At 34.2% G+C, this 21127-nt stretch overlaps 1 long non-coding RNA gene across 2 annotated transcripts in view; it reads left to right on the top strand.

Moving 5' to 3' along the window:
- Positions 1 to 1389: 1389 nt before the first annotated feature.
- LOC145722134 (uncharacterized) overlaps positions 1390 to 21127 on the top strand; it is a 64503-nt gene continuing 44765 nt past the window's right edge. The window contains exons 1-2 of one of the 2 annotated variants that reach the window (XR_014146183.1): positions 1390 to 1996; positions 4075 to 4232. This is a non-coding gene — a long non-coding RNA (uncharacterized LOC145722134). The remainder of the gene's footprint in view (positions 1997 to 4074; positions 4233 to 21127) is intronic. The other variant, XR_014146182.1, reaches the window with a different exon arrangement.

Here is a 21127-nt window from a genome sequence, read left to right as displayed (position 1 = left end):
GCCTATTAATTGGTTTTCGAGGTTACTAATTCATTCTTCTGCCTCGCTTACCCTAGCTGTTAGATTATCTAGATTAGATTGGATCTCATTGATAGCATTTTTAAATTCTGCCAATTCAGCTTTCATTTCTGCCCTTAGAGACTCTATGTTGCCATTAATTGATTTCTCCATTCTAGCTATTGTCTTCATAATTGCTAGCCTGAATTCCATCTCTGATATCTTGGTTGTATCTGAATCCATTTGTAAATCTGTGGCATAAGTCATAGTCTCTGAGTCTTTCCTATTTTGGGGGTTCTTCCTCCTAGTCATTCTGTTGAGGGGTGTTTGAGGGAATGTATAGAGTCCAAATTATTGACCACAAACCAAGCAAGATGCACCTGTTTTCTAGGGACCTTAGGATTGCTGGCCTCTTGTTTTCCCATCCTGTCTTCTGGGGGAGGGGCCTGCAGCGCTGTTACTCAGGCAACCCTGTTTGGGCAGAGTTGTCCTGCCCCCTGTGGCGGAGGATGGGCTCAGTGGAAATTGTTTTTTTGGGGCTTTTGTTCTCTGGCGGCTCTCCCTGTCAGAGCCATGTCTCTTCCCAGAGTCAGAGCAGAAGAGACCGTTTCCAACCCTCTGCCTCAGAGCAGAGAGATTGCAGTCTGTTCTTCAGTGAGCTCTCCAGGACACACTATCTCCGTTTCTGTCTGTGGTGCTATAAACTGTAGGGTCCTGGGTTGTGCGCCCCTCAGCAGTGCTCCCAGTCCTCACCTCCAGGTGGGGGCATGTCTCTGCCCTTTATGCTTCTAAAACCGCCAGCTGCCCCCAGTTTGCACGTGTGGCCCTGCCACTCTGGGTTTCCCTCCAGGGGGCTGCCCTAAAGTCCCTTCCCCACCGCTACTGGTCTGCGAGTCTGTGCCAAGTCCCCAGCACAGGAGGCTGGATATCTACCAACTGTCACTTGCAGGTGGTGTAGGATCCCCATAGCCAGGCTCCCTCTCGCTGCCATTTATCCTCCCATATCTGCCCATGGAATCACGGCTCCCCGCTTCATACCTCAAAACCAACCACCTGCAATTTTCTGTTTGTAGACATCCAGATCTATGTTCTTACATCTCAGGCTGATTTTTGGGTGTTCAGAGTGGTTTGGTAGATATCCAGCTCCATTCTGGGGACCATTTCGAATAGGGTCGGTAATCCTCTGCCATCTTCCACCCCCCCCCACACACACATTTTCTTTGAAAGTGTAGGATGCTAAACTATCATGAGAGGTGCCACTAAGAATGCTTGTAACAACATTATATCTAGTTATATAAATATAATTTATAACTAAAATAAATTCAACTTGGAACAGTTACTGAAATTAATATAGATTAGTGATCAGGGCTTCCTACTTATCCTACATAAAAAAAATAATAAATAGGTACCTTAATTATTTATACATTTCCTACATTTTGACAGTAGATTTAATTCTAACCCATTTTTACCTTAGAGTTCTAGTTTATGTATCATATATATATATTTTTTCAATACAGATATGTTTGTATAATAATACTATATGCACCTAAGAAGAAATCTTTCAACAAAACAATAATCTCACATTGCTATAAAATTACTTTGGACTAACCTAAACCTGTATCATTTAACTATTAACTACAGGTAAGCAAAGAGAATCAAAATACAAATAATGAATTACAGCAGCCTCTGGTTTACATACAGAAGGCTGGATTATAGTAGGGAGGATAAATGGGAACTTTAAACTACCTTTGAATTTATCACCTATATGTTTTCATTAAAAAAGTGTAACTGACATCTATACCTAGTTGAATATTGACAAAATGTATAGAGTCTGTGAAATATAGCATGGGCATAATTAAAACACAAAACATTATTTAGTGTAATTTGATTTTTTAACCCTAATATTTTCTTTCTTGGTAGTCAAACAAAAATTTGGATATTTCGATTAATGCATCAAACAACTTTAATCTCAACATTACATGGTCAGTTGGTTCAACAGGTAAGAGGATTTTGTTGTTGCGTGTCTTTCACATGTTTGTTTATGGAATGTGTTCTCACATGGCCTTTTATTGTTAATTCAAATATTGAAATTTTAAAAAAATGTCATTGTGCTGATTCAGGTAAAAGTAATAAGTAGCATTGTTAATAAAGTTTCATTCCTTTGTCAACTTTGTCCCTTATTCAATTAAAATTAGATGCGTAACAAATACTGTACACCACATAATTTTTTAAAATGGTAGTGTTATGAATTGCTATGATTTTAATTAAGATATTACTTCTTTAATGACTAGGGACTGAGATTTCAGTTATTTGATTCACTATTGAAGCTATAAATTTAATTATTAACCTTAATATTGATAGAAAACAATGAAATTTTGTGCATGCTGATAAATTAACATGTTTTCTATTACTTTCAAGCTTAGAAATATACTATTCCCTTTGTCAGCTTCAGTGCTGAGAGAAGGTTGGAAAAAACCCCTATACTTAATATGTCTTCCATAATAAGGTTTTTAAGTTAAAGTTTTTGACTTTTAAAAAATGTAACCAAGATTAAAGCAAACTATGTTGGATTATGAAAAAGTGTGCTCACATTTTTGTATTTATATCTTAGGAAATTCTGTTGGTTTTTATTTTCTATATCAAAGATATACTCTTGTGTAAAAGTGTTGGAATCTTCTTTAAAGAAAATATGTGGATTCTTAGACATCCATATTTGATTTCTGAAATTCAAGTCATTATGCCATTTTAATATGTAGAATCGGGGACATGTAGAATTCAAGAATGATGAGGTCTTTGCAGTTCTAGAACCTATATTCCATGTGTTAAAAAATGAGAAGTTTGGGCAACTATATAGATATTTTGTTACTATGGTGCCAAACATATAGTAAAATCTTGGCATTTTGAGCTTCATTAATTAAGAATTCATGATGGAACACTGGGCTGGCTCAGTTGGTAGAATATTTATTTCTTGATCTTAGGGTTGTAAGTTTGATTCCCATGTTGGGTGTAGAGATTACTTAAAAATAAAATCATTTTAAAGAAAGGAATTCATGAAAACTTGTACTATTAATTTGAATTTTACTTTGGCACAATAAATTGACTCTAGAAGATTTTTAAAATTTGTTAACAAAAATAAATAAAACCTTTGTAATTAGTTTAGAATGGTGATTTTTTTTTAATGGAAGAAATTGCTTGTAACTTTTAGATTCCCATAACCCTAAATCTCAGAAATTTTGATTTATCAGGTTCGGAGATGGGGTCAGGAAGTCTGCCTTTTAAAACAGCATCCCATGTAATTTTGGAATAGGTGATGAGTTAGAAATTAATTCAGTTGCTCAGTGTACTAATTCTAAATATTTTTACTGTTTTTTTAAGGTGGAAGGCTTAGTAAGATTGTTGGAAATGTTTTGTTCCAGTTGGTCAATTTCAGTAAATATTTATTGAGTATGCAATATGTGTTTAACTAATTAAACATTTAGCTCATGTTTTAAATTGTAGCCTCCTTTCAATTTATTTAAAGTAGTGATGGTTCAATTTGTGGTTAAGACAAATAAATTGATTCCTTTTCCATTTTTTAATTGGATTGAGACATGTGAAATATGTCCTGATTTGTTTTGAGAGGCTCTGTGGAGTAGTAAATAGAAGGAACTCAGTGTTTGGAGCTAATATATACCTGAGTTCCAAAGCGGAATTTACTATTCAGTAGCTATAAACTTAAGGCAAGTGTTTTAATCTTTCTGAGGGTCAGGTTTCAATTTGAAAAATAGAGATGGAATACCTCTGGGATAAAACTGTTACTAGAAAAGAATATAAAATCTCTACACCAGTGACTAGTACATAGCACTTAATCAGTGGTATCATTTAAAAAAATAATTTTTATACTATTTCCATTAATTTTATGATGAATTTTATTTCTCCTTTGTTACTCTAAATAGTGAACAAGTTTATTTTGATAATTATGTTTTTATATGTACAGTTCTAAAAATTAAGTAAATATAATATATATTTTTAAGTTCAAAAAGATCCTTTTTTCCTAATAGGAGTTTTAAAAATTTGTTATTATTATTTACATTTTAGCTGGAACAATATCCGGGGAGGAGACTCCTATAGTTTCCAAAACTAATATAAAGGAATACAGAGATAGTTTTTCCTATGAAAAATTTAACTTTAGAAGCAATCCTAACATCACATTCTATGTGTACGTCAGCAACTTTTCCTGGCCTATTAAAATACAGGTAAGTGTTAATAGTGTTTAACATAATGACCATTGAGTATTTTCTTTACAAAAACAATGCTGTTTTTGTTCGAAGTAATGATATGGATAAGATTTCTATGTTTTGAACAACATGAAACATGTATTGATCCTTGATAAAAAGGGTACATTGAATGTCTAATGATGAATGTGTTGTTTATTTTTTGACTGTTCAAAATCTATTGGTTTAATGTTAATTACAGTTTTCTTTTTGGGTAAGAATGGAGTGCCAGAGGGGCAATATTATTTCGCCTAGTTTATACTCTGACTGAGAAGACTAGGAGAACAGAATCCAAGTTCAGAAGGTTTATCTATGTGGTCTTGAAGTTTAAGATCCAGCATAGATAGAAGATAGGTCAAAAGTAGATGGCTTTCTCCTTTGTGATATTAGCTCAAAGGGAGGGCTTTAGCCTGATTAAAGTACAGGTGGTAAGTTTGAGGCCTGGTATCCAGGAAAGGGGTGAAAACTGGCTATTTCTTGGGACTGGGCTTTGCACTGGACAGCAGATCTTCTCAGTCTCTATGCCCAGGTTTTGACTCCTCTCATAGTTATGAGAGCCATGGAAAAATGTGCTTGAGTATTCCCCAGGGACTCCAAAGGATGACACAACCAGATTCCAGGTTTAAAATATCACAGCTGCCCCCTGATCCAGGCAGCATGTCTCTCCCTTTCTCCTTTAATTTTCCTTTTTTCCGGCAAAATCTAGTGGAGGGGGACACACTTGCTGCTTTAACACTTCATTTCCCTATGGCCCAACAGTGAAAACTGTCAGTCACACAGCCAACAGATTATCTGTCCTACATTCAGGTTGTGAAACTCGATTGACTTGTATTTCTAGTTTAGTGGTCCTCGAAGTGTGGTCCCCTGATCACGAGCAGCAACGATAATGAATGTCTTTATTAAAAATGTTCATACTAATGATATTGAATCAATCAAAAAATGTAATTTTTTAATGAAATTATATTCTAAGAAATGCATCAAAACTTCAGATAACCAAATTGTTTGGGTTTTCTGATCAACTGTATACTTCATCTGAGGGTTAGATACTCTGTTCTTACAGCTTTACTTGAAATTATTTGCTTTGTTTAGAATCTCATTTTTCCTTTATTATATACTGAACATAATTTAAACTTCATTAAAAATTTAGGGTAAGCAGTACTTAACAGTTCTTTAAGACCCACTACCTCTCACTGTTGATTTCTTTATGCTACATATAGATGTTGTATATTTCTTTCCTTTTTTTATTAAAGTATATTTCATTTTTTATTGTGTTTAGTGATAGGCTGCTAAAGGCTTTAGATTTACTGCTAGGAAACATTTAGGATGTTCTTTCTATCTTGAATTAGTCAGGGTTTGTGTTCTTAATTTATGCTTTTATGAAAGAAAAGCCTATATGTTGTAATGTTGGCATTTGTTCATATATTCATTCTTTTATGACTGATTATTTGATTAGATTGAATTCAAATTAGTTTATGGAAATCTCCTATGTACCAAGCCCTGTGCTAGGTCATTATGTTTTAAAATCTTTAAGGGGTGCCTGGGTGGCTGTCAGTTAAGTGTCTGCCTTCAGCTTGGGTCATGATTTCTGGGTCCTGGGATCGAGCCCCGTGTCAGGCTTCCTTCTCAGTGGGGAGTCTTCTCCCTCTCCCTCCATCTCATTCTCTCTCTCTCTCTCTCCTGCTCTCAAATAAATAAATAAAATCTTTAAAAAAAAACTTTAAAAAATGTACAGATTATTCTTTCCCCTTTCATATTAATGACAGCTTATGATCTATGACTAGAAATTATTTAATTTCTATGTGATTTGTGGGAAGATAGTGATTTTTAAAAATCATATATTTATGGGAAAATTATTTTTATTTGTAAGGCTAATTCAGCATCTAAATTAAGGAAGTTAATTAACTAAGAAATATAATCACTACTCAGTAATGAGAATTATTTTGATATTTTTATTTCTTCATTGTATAGTGATTAATTTAGATGCTATTATGGTCAGAAAATGCTGGAAATATTTTGACCTTGAGGATGTTGGATGCATCATTTTATTTTCTAGGATTTATACAGAAATATGAATCAGATTTCACTTGGTATATTCAAATTATGATTAAAGGCAACAAAAGGGTTCATCTATTGATCATATTAAGTAGTGATTAAAATTGATATAATTGTTACATTTTAAGTTTTTTCATGTCCTTCATGTGTGGTTATCTAATTATTTATTTTTAAGCAAATTACATCATTACTATAGAATGTTAATGAATATTTAATGGTTAAAAATTAAATTTTAAATTGAATTTTCTTTTGAGAACATACTAGCAATATGTTCTAGAAGCCACACCAGAATTTGTGTAATAAAGTTGAAATATTCTACTCTCCCCAAATAATAAAATTTAGAAAGTAACTGATGGTTAAGATAGGTAGAGCCTAATTCTTACTTTTTGATTAAAATAATTATATTGGTTCTGAGAAATATGTTATATTAAAGCACATGAGTATGTGTGTTTGTTTATAGGATTGTAAAATAACTTTACTATTTTAGATTTATTTGCTAATAGAATTGAAATACCCTGATTTTTTAATGCTTTTGAATGCTTAATCAACCTTGTTATACAGGGGTAAGCTCCAGTTGGTCATTTGTATTAGTTTTTTATGTATTGTTGGATTTGATTTGTTAAAATTTTGTTAAGAATTTCTATACCTATGCTTATGAGAGGTATTAGTCTATAGTCTTCTATTTGTTGTAATCTTGTTTGACTTTGTATCATGGTACTGCTGGCCTTATAAAATGAATTGGAAAACATTTCCTTTTAATTTTCTGAAAGATTTGTGTGGAATTGATATTTTTTTTTCTTAAATTTGTGGTAGAATTCAACATTGAATGTATTTGGACTTCCAGGTTTCTTTGTGGGAAGGTTTCAACTAAAATTTCAATGTCTTTAATAAGATTTAGAGGTTTGTGTTTTCTATTTCTTCTTGAATGAGTTCTATCAGTTTGTGTTTCGCAGTTATATTTCTTCCATTTGATTTAACTTGTAGAATTTATTGGCAAAAGATTATTAATAATATTTACATGTTATCCAGTGGATATCATCACTCTTATTTCTGATATTCATAATTTATTTCTCCTTTCTTTCTCTCTCTTTTTTTCCTTGATCAGCTGGAGAGTTATCAGTTTCATTAATTTTTCTTTGAGAAACAAATGGTTCATTTATTTTCTCTATTTTTTCCATTTCATTAATTTCTTCTCTTTATTCCCTTTCTTTTGCTTACTTCGACATTAATTTGCTCTTCTTTTTCTGGTTTCTTAAGGTGAATACTTTCCAATTTCCTTTTTGATTTCCTCCATTGTCAGTTGAGTATTTAGAAGTGGCATATTTTATTTACAGCACTTTGGAAAATGTCTAAAAATGTTTCTGTAATGTATTTCTAATTTAACTTTATTGTCACAAAAAATATTTTGAATGATTTAAATTCCTTAAATTTAGTGAGACTTATTTTATGACCCAGTGTGTTTTGCAGAATAATGACTCCACAGAAGTAACCACATCCTAATCCCTGGTGCCCGTGAATATATTATCTTACATGAAAAAGGGGAGTGTGAACATGTGATTAAGTTTAGGGCGTTAAGATGCTTATCCAGGATTGCTAAGTAGACTCAACCTAATTAGCTGGGTCTTAAAGTAGCGTTTGCTGCCTGAAGTCAGGGTTAGAGAGAGATGTGCATACAGAAGAAGAGTTAGAGAGAAGCAAATTGCTAGCTTTGAATATGGGAGAAAGGGGCATCTAGAAGCTGGAAAAGTGGAGGAAACAGATTCTTCTTTAGAGCCTCTAAAAAAAAAACAAAAAAAACACAGCCCTGCCAATACCTTGATTTTAGTCCATTGAAACCTCTATCAGACTGCTCACAACAGAATTGTAGGAGTAAATATGTCAGATTTCTAACATACAGAACTGTGATAGTAAATTTGTATTGTTATTTAAGCCACTAAGGTCATAGTAGTTGGTTGCCACAGCAATAGAAAATGAATAAATCTGGTGTTTTAGTACATTGGGCTATCATAACAAAATAACACTGACTGGGTAGCTTATAAACAATAGAACTTTTTGCTCACCATTGTAGAGGCTGGAAAATCACTATCAAGGCACCAGCATAGTCAGGTATCCTCTTTCTCATTCATAAAGTAGCACCTTCTCACTGTATCCTCACATGGTGGAAGAGGATAGGGAACTCTGTGGGACCTTTTTTGTAGTAGCACTAATCCCTTTCATGAGGGATCCACCCTTGTGACCTATTCACCTCCCAAGGATTTTGCCTATTAATACCGTTGCCTTTAGGAGTTAGCATTTCAGCATATGAATTTGGGGGCAGGGGCATAAACATTCAGACCATAGCACCCAGTATATGATCTATTTTGGTAAATGTTCCTTGGACACTTGCAAAAAAACGTACATTTTGCTGTCATTGGGTGGAGTGTTCTACAAATGTGAATTAGGTCAAGTTGGTTGATGGTTTTTTACGTCTTCTAATGTTCTCATTGATATTCTTTCAATTTGAGAAATGAGTGTTGAAATCTATAACTGTAATTGTGAATTAGTTTATTTGTTCTTGTAGTTCTTTCAATTTTTACTTCATGTATTTTGTAACTCTTTTAATTAAATACATAAATGTTTAGGGTTTTTATGTCTTCTTGATGAATTGATGACTTGACTTTATCATTAGGAAATCACTTTCTGTATTCCTGGTAATATTCTTTGCTCTTACTTTTCCAGATATTATTATAGCCTCTCCAGCTTACTGTTTATTATAGCTAGAACACTATATAATTTTTTTATGTTTCAAGTTTTTATTTAAATTCTAGTTAGTAATAGTGTAATATTGGTTTCAGGAGTAGAATTTAATGATTCATCACTTACATATAACACACAGTGCTCATCACAACAAGTGCCCTCCTTAATACCCATCACCCATTTATTTAGACCATCTCCCTAGCCACCTTCCCTCCATCGACTCTGTTCTCTATAGAGTCTTTATGGTTTGCCTCCCTCTCTTTTTTTTCCTTTCCCATATGATAATCTGTTTTGTTTCTTAAATCCCACATATGAGTAATATCATATGGTGTTTGTCTTTCTCTGATTGACTTACTTCGCTTAGCCTAATCCACTCTAGCTCCATCCACATCATTGCAAATGGTAAGATTTCATTCTTTTTTAAGGCTGAGTGATATTCCATTGCATATATATACACCACATCTTCTTTATCCATTCATCAGTTGATGGACATTTGGGCTCTTTCCATTCTTTGGCTGTTGTTGATAATGCTGCTATAAATGTCTGGATGCATGTGCCCCTTCGAATCAGTATTTTTGTATCCTTTGAGTAAATACCTGGTAGTGCAATTACTGAGTCATAGGGCTGCTCTATTTTTAACTTTCTGAGAAGCATCCATACTATTTTTCAGAGTGGTTGGACCAGTTTGCATTCCCACCAATAGCGTAAGAGGGTTCCCCATTCTCTTCATCCTTGCCAAAATCTGTTGTTTCCTGTATTGCTAATTTTAGCTGTTCTGACAGGTGTGAGGTGGTATCTCATAGTTTTGACTTGTATTTCACTGATGATGAGTGATACTGAGCATATTTTCATGTGTCTGTTAGCCATCTGTATGTCTTTTTTTGAAAAATATCTATTCATGTCTTCTGCTCAATTCTTAACTGGATTATTTGTTTTTTGGGTGTTGAGTTAGATAAGTTCTTTATGGATTTTGGATACTAACCCTTTATCAGAGATGTCATTTGCAAATATCTTCTCCCATGCAGTAGGTTGCCTTTTAGTTTTGTTGATTGTTTCCTTTGCTGTGCAGAAGTTTTTATCTTGATAAAGTCCTGATAGTTTATTTTTGCTTTTGTTTCCCTTGCCTCCAGAGACATATCTAGTAAGAAGTTGCTATGGCTGATGTCAGAGAGGTTACTGCTTGTGTTCTTCTCTAGGATTTTGACAGATTTCTGTCTCACACTTAGGTCTTCCATCCATTTTGAATTTATTTTTGTGTGTGGTGTGACAAAATGGTCCAGTTGCATTCTTCTGCATGTTGCTATCCAGTTTCCCCAACATCATTTGTTGAAGACTGTCTTTTTTCCATCGGATATTCTTTCCTGCTTTTGAAGATTAGTTGACCATATAGGTATGGGTTCATTTCTGGGTTTTCTCTTCTGTTCCATTGATCTAAGGATCTGTTTTTGTGCCTGTACCATACTGTCTTGATCATTAGAGCTTTGTAGTACAGCTTGAAGTCTGTAATTGTGATGCCTCCAGCTTTGCTTTTTTTTTTTTAAGATTACTTTGTTTATTTGGGGTCTTTTGTGGTTCTGTACAAATTTTAGGATTGTTTGTTGTAGCTCTGTGAAAAAGGATGTTCATATTTTGTTTTTTTTGTTTTTAAGATTATTTATTTATTTGAGACAGAGAGAGAGAAAACAAGCAGAGGGAGTGACAGGCAGAGGGATAGGGAGAAGCAGGAGCCTGATGCAGGGCTCAATCCCAGGACCCTGGGATTCTGACCTGAGCTGAAGGCAGATGCTTAACTGACTGAGCCACCCAGCCACCCAGGCACCCATGCTGTTTGTATTTTGATAGGGATTGCATTAAATGTGTAGATTGCTTTGGGTAGTATAGACATTTTAACAATATTTGTTCTTCTAGTCCATGAGCATCGAATGTTTTTCCATTTCTTTGTGTCTTCTTTAATTTCTTTCATAAGTGTTCTCTAGTTTTCAGAGTACAGATCTTTTACTTCTTTGGTCAGGTTTATTCCTAGGTATCTTATGGTTTTTGTGGTGCAATAGTCAATGGGATCAATTCCTTGATTTCTCTTTCTGCTCTTCATTGTTGGTGTATAGAAATACAACAGATTTCTGTATGTTCATTTTGTATCCTGAGAGTTTACTGAATTCTTGTATCAGTTTTAGCAATTTTTTGGTGGAGTCTTCTGGATTTTCTACACAGAGTATCGTGTCGTCTGTGAATAGTGAAAGTTTGACTTCTTCCTTGCTTATTTGGATGCCTCATTTCTTTTTGTTGTCTGATTGCTGAGGCTAAGACTTACAGTACTATGTTAAATAACAAAGATGAGTTATATAAGACTGATGAATCACAGACCTGTACCCTGGAAACAAATAATACATTATATGTTAATTAATTGAATTTAAATTAAAAAAATAACAATGGTGAGACTGCACAATAAACCTGTCTTGTTCCTGACTGTAGAGGAAAAGCTCTCAATTATTCCCTATTGAGGATATTAGCTGTAGGTCTGTTGTATATAGCCCCAATGATGTTGAGATATGTTCCTTTTATCCCTACTTTGTTGACAGTTTTTATCAAGAATTGATGTACTTTTTTAAATACTTTCTCTGCATCTATGAGAAGATCATATGGTTTTTATCCTTTCTTTTATTAATGTGTATCACACTGATTGATTTACAGACATTGAACCACACTTGCAGCCCTGGAATAAATCCTACTTGATTGTGTTGTATGATTCTTTTAATGTACTGTTGGATTTGTTTTGCTAGTATTTTGTTGAGAATTTCTGCATCCATGTTCATCAGGGATATTGGCCTGTAATTCTCCTTTTTAAGTAGGGTCTTTGGTTTTGGAATCCAGGTAATGATGGCCTCATAGAATGAGTTTGAAGCTTTCCTTCCATTTCTATTTTTTGGAGCAGTTTGAGAAGAGTAGGTATTAACTCTTATTTAAATATTTGGTAGAATTCCTTTGGGAAGCCATCTGGCCCTGGACTTTTGTTTGTTGGGAGTTTTTTTTTTTTTTAATTGATTCAATTTTGTTGCTGGTTATCTGTTCAAATTTTCTATTCTTCCTGTTTCAGTTTTGGTAGTTTATATCTCTCTAGGAATTTATGCATTTCTTCCAGATTGTCCAATTTGCTGGCATATAATTTTTCATAATATTCTCTTACAGTTGTTTGTATTTCTGTGGTGTTGGTTGTGATCTCTCCTCTCTCATTCATGATTTTATTTATATGGGCCCTTTCTGTCTCTTTTTGAAAGTCTGGCTAGGGTTTTATCAATTTTAGTAATTCATTCAAAGAATGAGCTTTTAGTTTCACTTATCTGTTCTACTGTTTTTTATTGTTTCCATTTTGTTTATTTCTGCTCTGATCTTTATTATTTCCCTTCTTTTGCTGCATTTAAGCTTTATTTGCTGTTCCTTTTTTAGCTTCTTTAGGTGTAAGATTAGGTTATATATTTGAGATTTTTCTTGTTTCTTGAGGTAGGCCTGTATTGCTATATTCTTCCCTCTTAGGACTGCTTTTGCTGCATCCCAGAGGTTTTGGTCCATCATATTTTTATTTTCATTTGTTTCCATGTATTTTTTTTAATTTATTCTTTAATTTCCTGGTTAACCCATTCATTGTTTAGTAGGATGTTCTTTAACCTCCATGTATTTGTGGTCTTTTCAAATTTTTTCTTGTGTTTGACTTCCAAGTTTCAAAGCATTGTGGTCAGAAAATGTGCATGGTATGATCTCAATCTTTTTGTATTTGTTAAGGCCTAATTTGTGACCCAGTATGTGATGTATTCTGGAGAATGTCCATGTGTACTCAAAAAGAATGGGTATTCTGCTGTTTTAGGATGAAATGTTCTGAATATTTCTGTTAAGACCATCTGGTACAGTGTGTCATTCCAAGCCCTTGTTTCCTTGTTGATTTTCTGCTTAAATGATCTGTTCATTGCTGTAAGTGTAGTGTTAAAGTCCCCTACTATTATTGTATTATGATAAATGAGTTTTTTTGTGTTTGTTATTAATTGATTTATATATTTGGATGCTCCCAAGTGGGTACATAAATATTTACAATTGTTAGAGCTTCTTGTTGGATAGATTCCTTTATTATGATATATTGCTCTTCTTCATCTCTTGTTACGATCTTTGTTTTAAAATCTAGTTGTCTGATATAAGTATGACTACTCTGGCTTTTTTTAATGTCCATTAGCATGATAAATTGTTCTCCATCCTCTCTCTTTCAATCTGCAGGTGTCTTTAGGTTTAAAATGAGTCTCCTGTAGGCAGCATATAGATGGGTCTTGTTTTTTCCATTCTGATACCCTATGTCTTTTGATTGGAGCATTTAGTCCATTTACATTCAGAGTAATTATTGATAGATACAAATTTAGTGCCCTTGTATTACCTGTTAAGTTGTTGCTTCTGGAGATTTTCTCTGTTCCTTTTTAGTCTTTGTTGATTTTGGCCTTTCTTTCCCACTCAAAGAGTCCCCTTTAATATTTCTTTCAGGGCTAGTTTAGTGGTCATGAACTCTGTTAGTTTTTATTTGTCTGGGAAATTCTTTGTCTTTTCTTCTACTCTGAATGACAGCTTTGCTGGATAAAGTATCCTTGCTTGCATATTTTTCCCATTCAGCACATTGCATATATGATGCCATTCTCTTCTGGCCTGCCAAGTTTCTGTGGAGAGATCTGTTGCTAACTTGCTTTGTCTTCCCTTGTTAAGTGAGGGATTTCTTTTCTTTTCTTTTTTTTTTTTTAAGATTTTATTTATTTATTTGACAGAGAGAGACACAGCGAGAGAGGGAACACAAGCAGGGGAGTGGGAGAGGGAGAATCAGGCCTCCCACCGAGCAGGGAGCCTGATGCGGGGCTCGATCCCAGCACCCTGGGATCATGATCTGAGCCCAAGGCAGACACTTAACGACTGAGCCACCCAGGTGCCCCAAAGTGAGGGATTTCTTTTCCCTTGCTGCTTTTGGAATTTTTTTCCTTATCTCTATTTTGCAAATTTTACTATGATGTGTCTTGATGTTGGCCTGCTTTTTTTGAGTTTGATGGGCATTGTCTGTGCCTCCTGGATTTAGATGTCTGTTTTTTCCCCCAGATTAGGGATATTTTCAGCTATAATTTGCTCAAATAAACCTTCTGCCCTCTTTTCCCTTTCTTCTTCTTCTGGGACTCCTATGATGCAAATGTAATTACACTTTATGGAGTCTCTCAGTTCCCTAAGTCTACCTTTGTGATCCAATATTTTTCTTTCCCTCTTTTTTTCAGCTTCATTATGTTCCATTTTTATCTTCTTATTTTATCACTTATTTGTTCCTCTGCTTCTTCCACCCTTGTGGTCATTACATCCAGTCATTTTTGCATGTCTGTTATAGCATTTTTTATTTAAGCCTGAACTAGTTTTTAGGTCTTTTATTATCTCTGTGGTAAGAGACTCCCTGGTGTCTTCCATGCTTTTCTCAAGTGCAGCTAGGATCCTTCTGATTGTTGTTAAAATTCTGGATGAGGCATATTACTTACATCTCTTTCAATTAGATCTGTGTGACCTTTTTTTGTTCTTTCTTTTGGGATGAATTCCTCCATCTTGGCATTTGTCTAGGTTTCTGTCTTTTGTTGTAAGGAAAGCCTATATTGTTTCCTGTTCCCTCTGGGGAGAGTCTCACTGAACTGGGACCGGTGCTGATATGTCTCAGAAGGGCAGTCAGACAAATGCATAGGAGCTAGTAGTTTAGAGTAAAGAGTAGCAAAAGGCCATAATCAGGTTAGCTGCCCTCAGCAGGTGTCTCTACCCCTAGGCTAGTGAATGGGACAGGGTAATGATGCTTCCTTGTCTCTTTTGTCTCCTGAGAGGCAGTGCCACCTCTCCCAAATGCATTCCAAGAAGGGGAACCGTCTCTCCCAGTCTGATCCAGGTGATCCTCAGACCATGCTTTCTGCTCCCATGTCTTTACCCTCTTTCTCCACCGGGGCTGCACTACACCCACTGGGCTTAACATCACCTACAGCACGGGCTTCTATAACATCTGGTTGTAGAAACTCATGATAATCAGCCCCTTTCATTTTCCTAGTCAATGGTTTTGGGAAAATGTTTTTCTGTGCAATCCCCTGTGTGTTGCTCTCTCTCTCTCCCTCTCTTTACTCTGTCCATGATCAAGGCTCCCTCCCCTCCACAGCAACCCTGATACTTTTCCCCCCAAATCATGTATCTGCACTTCCTTCTTTCCACGATGTGGCCTCTTTTCTCACTCTACTTGTGCAGTGTGTTCTCTCAGTCTTCAGATCAATTTCTTGGGTGTTTAGACTTACTTGATATTTATCTAGCTGTGTTCTAGGGATGAGGCAAGCATAGGGTCCCCCTACTACTCCACCATCAGGACTCCCTCTCTAGAAAGCTCTAGAATGCTGTATCATTTTTCATCCTCTTACTTTAATCTATTTTCGCTTTTATATTTAAAGTGGGTTTCTTTTAGGCGGCATGTAGTTTATCCAATCTTAAACCATGTGTAGGTGATACACATATATTTATTTCTTTGGGTTTAAATCTTACTATTTGTTTACTCTTTTTTCATTTCTTCCTTTTCTGTCTTTTTTAAATTATTTTTTATGATTTCATTTTATTTTCTCTGTTGGCTTATTAGCTACAATTCCTGTTGTGTTATTTTAGTCATTATTTTATAGTTTATTATATTCCTCTTAAACTCTTTATTGTCTACTTTCAGGTAATATTGCATCACACATTTTTTTATATCTTAACCCTAAAACAATATACTTTCATTTTCATCCTGCTGGGCATTAAGCCATTGCTGAATATGTTTTACTGCTTCTTATATTAGAAAATCCACACTATACTGTTACTATTTTTGATATAGTCAGTCATATTTAAATATATTAAAAAGCAATAATCTATCTTACCTTTGTATTTACTCTTTTCAGTATTCATCTTTCCTTTTTTCTTTTTCTAGGTCCAGATTTCTATCTAGTATCATTTTCTGACTGTGTAAGGGACTTAGGCATTTAACACTCTAGAGTAGATCTGCTGGGAATGAAGTATATCAGTCTGTATTCTGAAAACATTTTTATTTTACTTTTAGGAGGTTGAAGAATTCTAAATAGTAGCTTTTTTTCTTTCTTTAGTTTAAAGATGTTTCTCCATTGTCTTTTGGTCTGCAGTGTTCCTAGTGAGAAATCTGCTTTTAATCTTATGGTTTGTATGTGATGGGTCTTTTTCCTCTTTCTGCAATTTAAAATTTTTAACTTTTTCACTAGTTTTGGCCAATTTGATTATGGTTATGTAGGTTTGATTTTCTTCCTGTTTCTTGTGCATGGGTTTTACTGATTTATAAAATTATAGTTTTCAACACATTTGGAAAACATATTTCTCAATTTTTTTCCCCACTCCTTTCTTCTACTTTGGGAATTGCAATTGTACATATATCAGACTGCCTGAAATTGTTCCTTGGCTCACCAATGCTCTGTTTTTTTGTTTTTTATTTAGTCTTTTTTTTTTTTTTCTCTTTGTGTTTCATTTTGGATATTTTCTTTTCCTATATCTTTAAATTCACTAATCTTTTTTCTATAGTGTCCAATTTGATATTAATCCCATCTGGTGTATATTTCATTGCAGACATTATATTTTTTAATCTCTAGAATTTTGATAAGGTTTTTTAGAAAATATCTTCCATGTCTTTACTTAACATGCTCATTTTTTTCTGACTTATTTAATATATGGAATACAGTTATTATAACTCTTCTGTAAATTGTCTACAAATTTGATCATTTGTGTCATTTCTGAATTTCTTTTTTCTTGTTTTATTTTGCTGCTCCTTATGGGTCATATTTTGATTAGATAGCAAACATTCTGAATTTTACCTTTTTGGGTGCTAGGTATTTATCAATTTTAATAAATAAGTTTTAGCTTTATTCTGGGATGGAGTTTTTCTTGGAAAAAAAATTGATCTTTTCAAGGCTTATTTTTGTGTTTTGTTAGGCAGGAACAAAGCAGCATTTAGTCTGGGGCTAATCTTTTCATTGCTGAGGCATTGTTCTGGGTACTGTACTCTATGATGCATGAATTATAAAGTTTTCTACTCTGACTCTTGGGACCATGACATATTCCCAACTCTGTGTGGCTTTTGAGAATTTTTTTCTCTGCTCCTTTCAATTGACTTTTCCCTCCGCCTTGGATAGTTTCTTTACCAGTAAGTAGTATTCACCTGAAGACTCACAGGGACCCTTAGCAAATCTATGTAGCAATCTGGGAAGTCCTCTCTTCTCCAGTATACTGTCCTATAAACTCTAGCCACGTTGGCCTCTACAGATGTCAGTTTCATCTCCTCAACTCCAGAAAATTTCTGTGATACACATGTGTTCACTCTCCTTTTGATACAGCCTCAAAATCACAGTAATCTCTGACATTTAAGTGCTCACCTCATTTTTTTCTCCACTCAGGAACCATTGTCCTACATTGCTTGATATCCAATTTCTGAAAACAAGTGTTTCATTTATTTTATCTGTTTTACTAGTTGTTTTGGCAGGAGAATAAATTTGTTTCCTCCATTTTGGGAGGAAGTAGGGATCCTACATGTAATTTTGAGTCTAAATAGTAAATAGAATAAATATGTTAGCCATAGGTTTGCTCACTAAATGAGTGAACCACATATATAGTTATTATATATATGTGGTTTTATGTTTTTACTTGTAATATGTTTTATTTAGTAGGTTAGATTTAAGCTTCCAAGTAATTTGTGGGTAAATGGTAGTCAGGTTGTAGACATATGTCTATGTATTTTAGATTTCATAAGCACATACTGTTGTGGATTCCAAGCTGCAAGTTATGAGAGAATTTATAGTCCATAGATGAAATTGTTCATAAATATTTACGAACTACACTCTATGGAAGCAGTTATTTTGAAAAGTGACTGAAATAAAAAAGTACAAAAACCTAATTCCTATTGAAAAATATCCATCAAACCAGGAGATACCAAGAAACATCCAAAAATAAATGTCACTGTTTTCTTTTCACAAAATTTTATCCAGGGTATTTCTAACAAGGAAACATGTTGTTTTTAAGATAAATTAACACTTAACTTTTATGATCATTTTTACCTAATTTATTTTAACACTTGTTTCAGTGGAGTTGCTACACCAGGGAGAGGACATTGTGAATGTAGTTGAAAGAAAGTGCTTCAGGTTACATTAGCCTTTCTATTTGTAATTTAATTCTTTGTATTCTTACATGCTATAGTATAAAAGATGTATAAAGAATTTAATATTTAAATATTTGTTGTTTGCATAACAAAATACCTTTTTATCATACCCTTTTGGTAAGCCAAACATTTCACATTGATTTTATGTGAATTAATATCAATAGTATTTTCATAATTTTATGTGGTACTTCATTTTTTTCTATCATGATTCTTTTGAGCAATTTCAGTTGTAATGTTTCTATATATATTTGAATAGATTGAACAGATGAATTTAAAAGGTATTATTTGAATGAGGAGAAGATTTCCCAATATGCAGGAAAGCAGAAAAATACTTCATTTGGCTTGATCCAAATTGGATCTCATCTTGTTATTAATAAGATGAAACTTACTAGCATGATAATAGAGCTTTGTACATTTCTACAAATAGTAAACAAAATAAAAAGACATAGTAATGATTGTTGCTTACTTAGGATCTTCTGTATTTTGTCAAAGACTAATATAAAGTAGTGCTTCTTACAGAAATGGCAGATACTGAACATTTTTATAAAATTTTATCTACACTTTCACGCAGTTATTAAGTTTCAATCATATGCAAGAAATTTTGCTAGCATATAAAATAGAATACAAAGTAGTCTCTACCCTCATGTAGTTCACAAAATATATTAATAAGCATTTTTTTGTTGTAAATAAAGAAATCCAACTTTAAATTAGCTAGGCTTAGAAAATGGGGCATCCAGAGGAAATGCCTCTGGAGACTTCAAGAACCCAATTACACCTTCTCTGACCATCTTGCCTACAGCTGCATCCCTTAACATCCGTTCATGATAAAAACTCTCAACAAAGGTTTAGAAGGAACATACCTCCACATAATAAAGGCCACATATGAAAAACCCACAGCTAACATCATCCTTAATGGAGAAGAACTGAGAGCTTTTCCCCTAAGGTCAGGAACAAGCAAGAATGTCCACTCTTATCACTTTTAATTCAACATAGTACTGGAAGTCCTAGCCACAGCAATTAGACAACAAAAAGAAATAAAAGGCATCCACATTGGCAAAGAAGTAAAACTTTATGTGCAGATGACATGATACTATATAAAATTTCATCCCTTGAGAATCTTTATACTGTGCTATATAAATAATTATTGAATTAACTGAGTTTCAAAATGTATGTTGACTGTATTGTATTCTATTTAAGTTGCATTTATAGCATCCAAATTTAGCAATCCCAGAGAGAAAAAGGAAAGGACTCTTAATGTCTTTATATAGAGTCTCAGGGACATATTTTGGTTTTGTTTAGGTCATAAAATGTTCTCTGAGCCATTTGCTGTCACTGATACGGATGTGAAAGTTATTTGTGACTTGGAAAGTTCTAGATTATATGTCCATCTCTGTGATTGTTACGGAGGTGATATTGAAGCAAAAATGTTCTTAGAATTATAGTAAAGCAAGATTTTGAAGTATAAGTAGGAGTTCAGCGATGGAACATGATACATGAGGGGGAATTCTAGATAAGAAGAATGGATTTTCAAAGTTATGATTAAATAATTTTCATCAGGGAGGAAACTGATTTTTAATAGTCGGAAAATAGGTTGTATGATAGAAAAGCATAGGGTGCGGGATTATACAAGCGTGGCTGAAAATAGAGAGGAAATGTGGCTGGAACAATTTTCTTGGAACAAAATGATGAAGTATTTGTAGACTTAATAATGAAATGTGCATTTTATTTTTTAGAAGATTGATTTATTTATTATAGAGTGAGAAAGAGAAAGTACCCACAAGTGGGGGGGAGGGGCACAGGGAGAGAGACTCTCAAGCAGACTCCATACTAAGCACAGAGCCTGATGCAGGACTTGATGTCACCACCCTGAAATTATAACCTGAGCTGAAACCCTGAAACCAAGAGTCGGATGCTTAACCAACTGAGCCATCCAGGGGTCCCTGAAATGTGCATTTTAGAAAGAAAATTCTGGGGGCGCCTGGGTGGCTCAGTCATTAAGCATCTGCCTTCGGCTCAGGTCACGATCCCAAAGTCCTGGGATCGAGCCCCACATCGGGCTCCCTGCTCAGCGGGAAGCCTGCTTCTCCCTCTCCCACTCCCCCTGCTTCTGTTCCTGCTCTGTCTGTCTGTCAAATAAATAAATAAGATCTAAAAAAAAAAAAAAAGGAAAGAAAATTCTGACAATCATGTGGTTGAAGGGTTGGACTAGAGAGAATTTTTCTGAAAATTAAATCTAAGTTGTGTGTGTGTTTTTTTTAATATGACATTTAAAAAAGGAATTTTGTATATTCTGAATTGACAGCCAAAATAATAAGACTATCTCAAGACCAATATTGACATATCCCAAAGGAGGATGTTCCTACTTAAGAAATTTCCTGTTATTTTGCACACAATTTGATAGATCTGTCAAAATAATCAGAAGCATTTCAAAATGTCCAAGCAAAGAGAGGAAATTTTTTTCTAGGAGTATTTCTGAGTTAAAATGTCTGTTTTTCAAAAGAGAATAAAACCAAGAAACAGACTCTTAACTATAGAGAACAAACTGATGTTTATCAGAGGGGAGGTGGGTGGGTGTGGGTGAAATAGGTGATGGGGATTAAGGAGGGCACTTTTTGTGATGAGCACCAGGTGTTGTACAGAAGTGTTGAATCAATAAATTCTACACCTAAAACTAATATTAACACTGTATGTTAACTAACTGGAATCTAAATAAAATTTAAAGTTTAAAAAATAATCAAATGTCTCTTTTTCTTTCCTTTATTCAAGTCAATAAATGATAATTGTATGCTTAGTATGGTGAGGCACTATACTACATATTAGGAGGAAATATATAATTGCTCTCCACACTGTCAATTTGTAATTTATA

The sequence above is a fragment of the Leptonychotes weddellii genome, chromosome 6, assembly GCF_054177405.1.
Source record: "Leptonychotes weddellii isolate Sample4059 chromosome 6, ASM5417740v2, whole genome shotgun sequence".
Lineage (NCBI taxonomy): Eukaryota > Metazoa > Chordata > Mammalia > Carnivora > Phocidae > Leptonychotes > Leptonychotes weddellii.
Note: the sequence above shows the minus strand (reverse complement) of the source record. Positions and strands in the feature narration are given on the sequence as shown.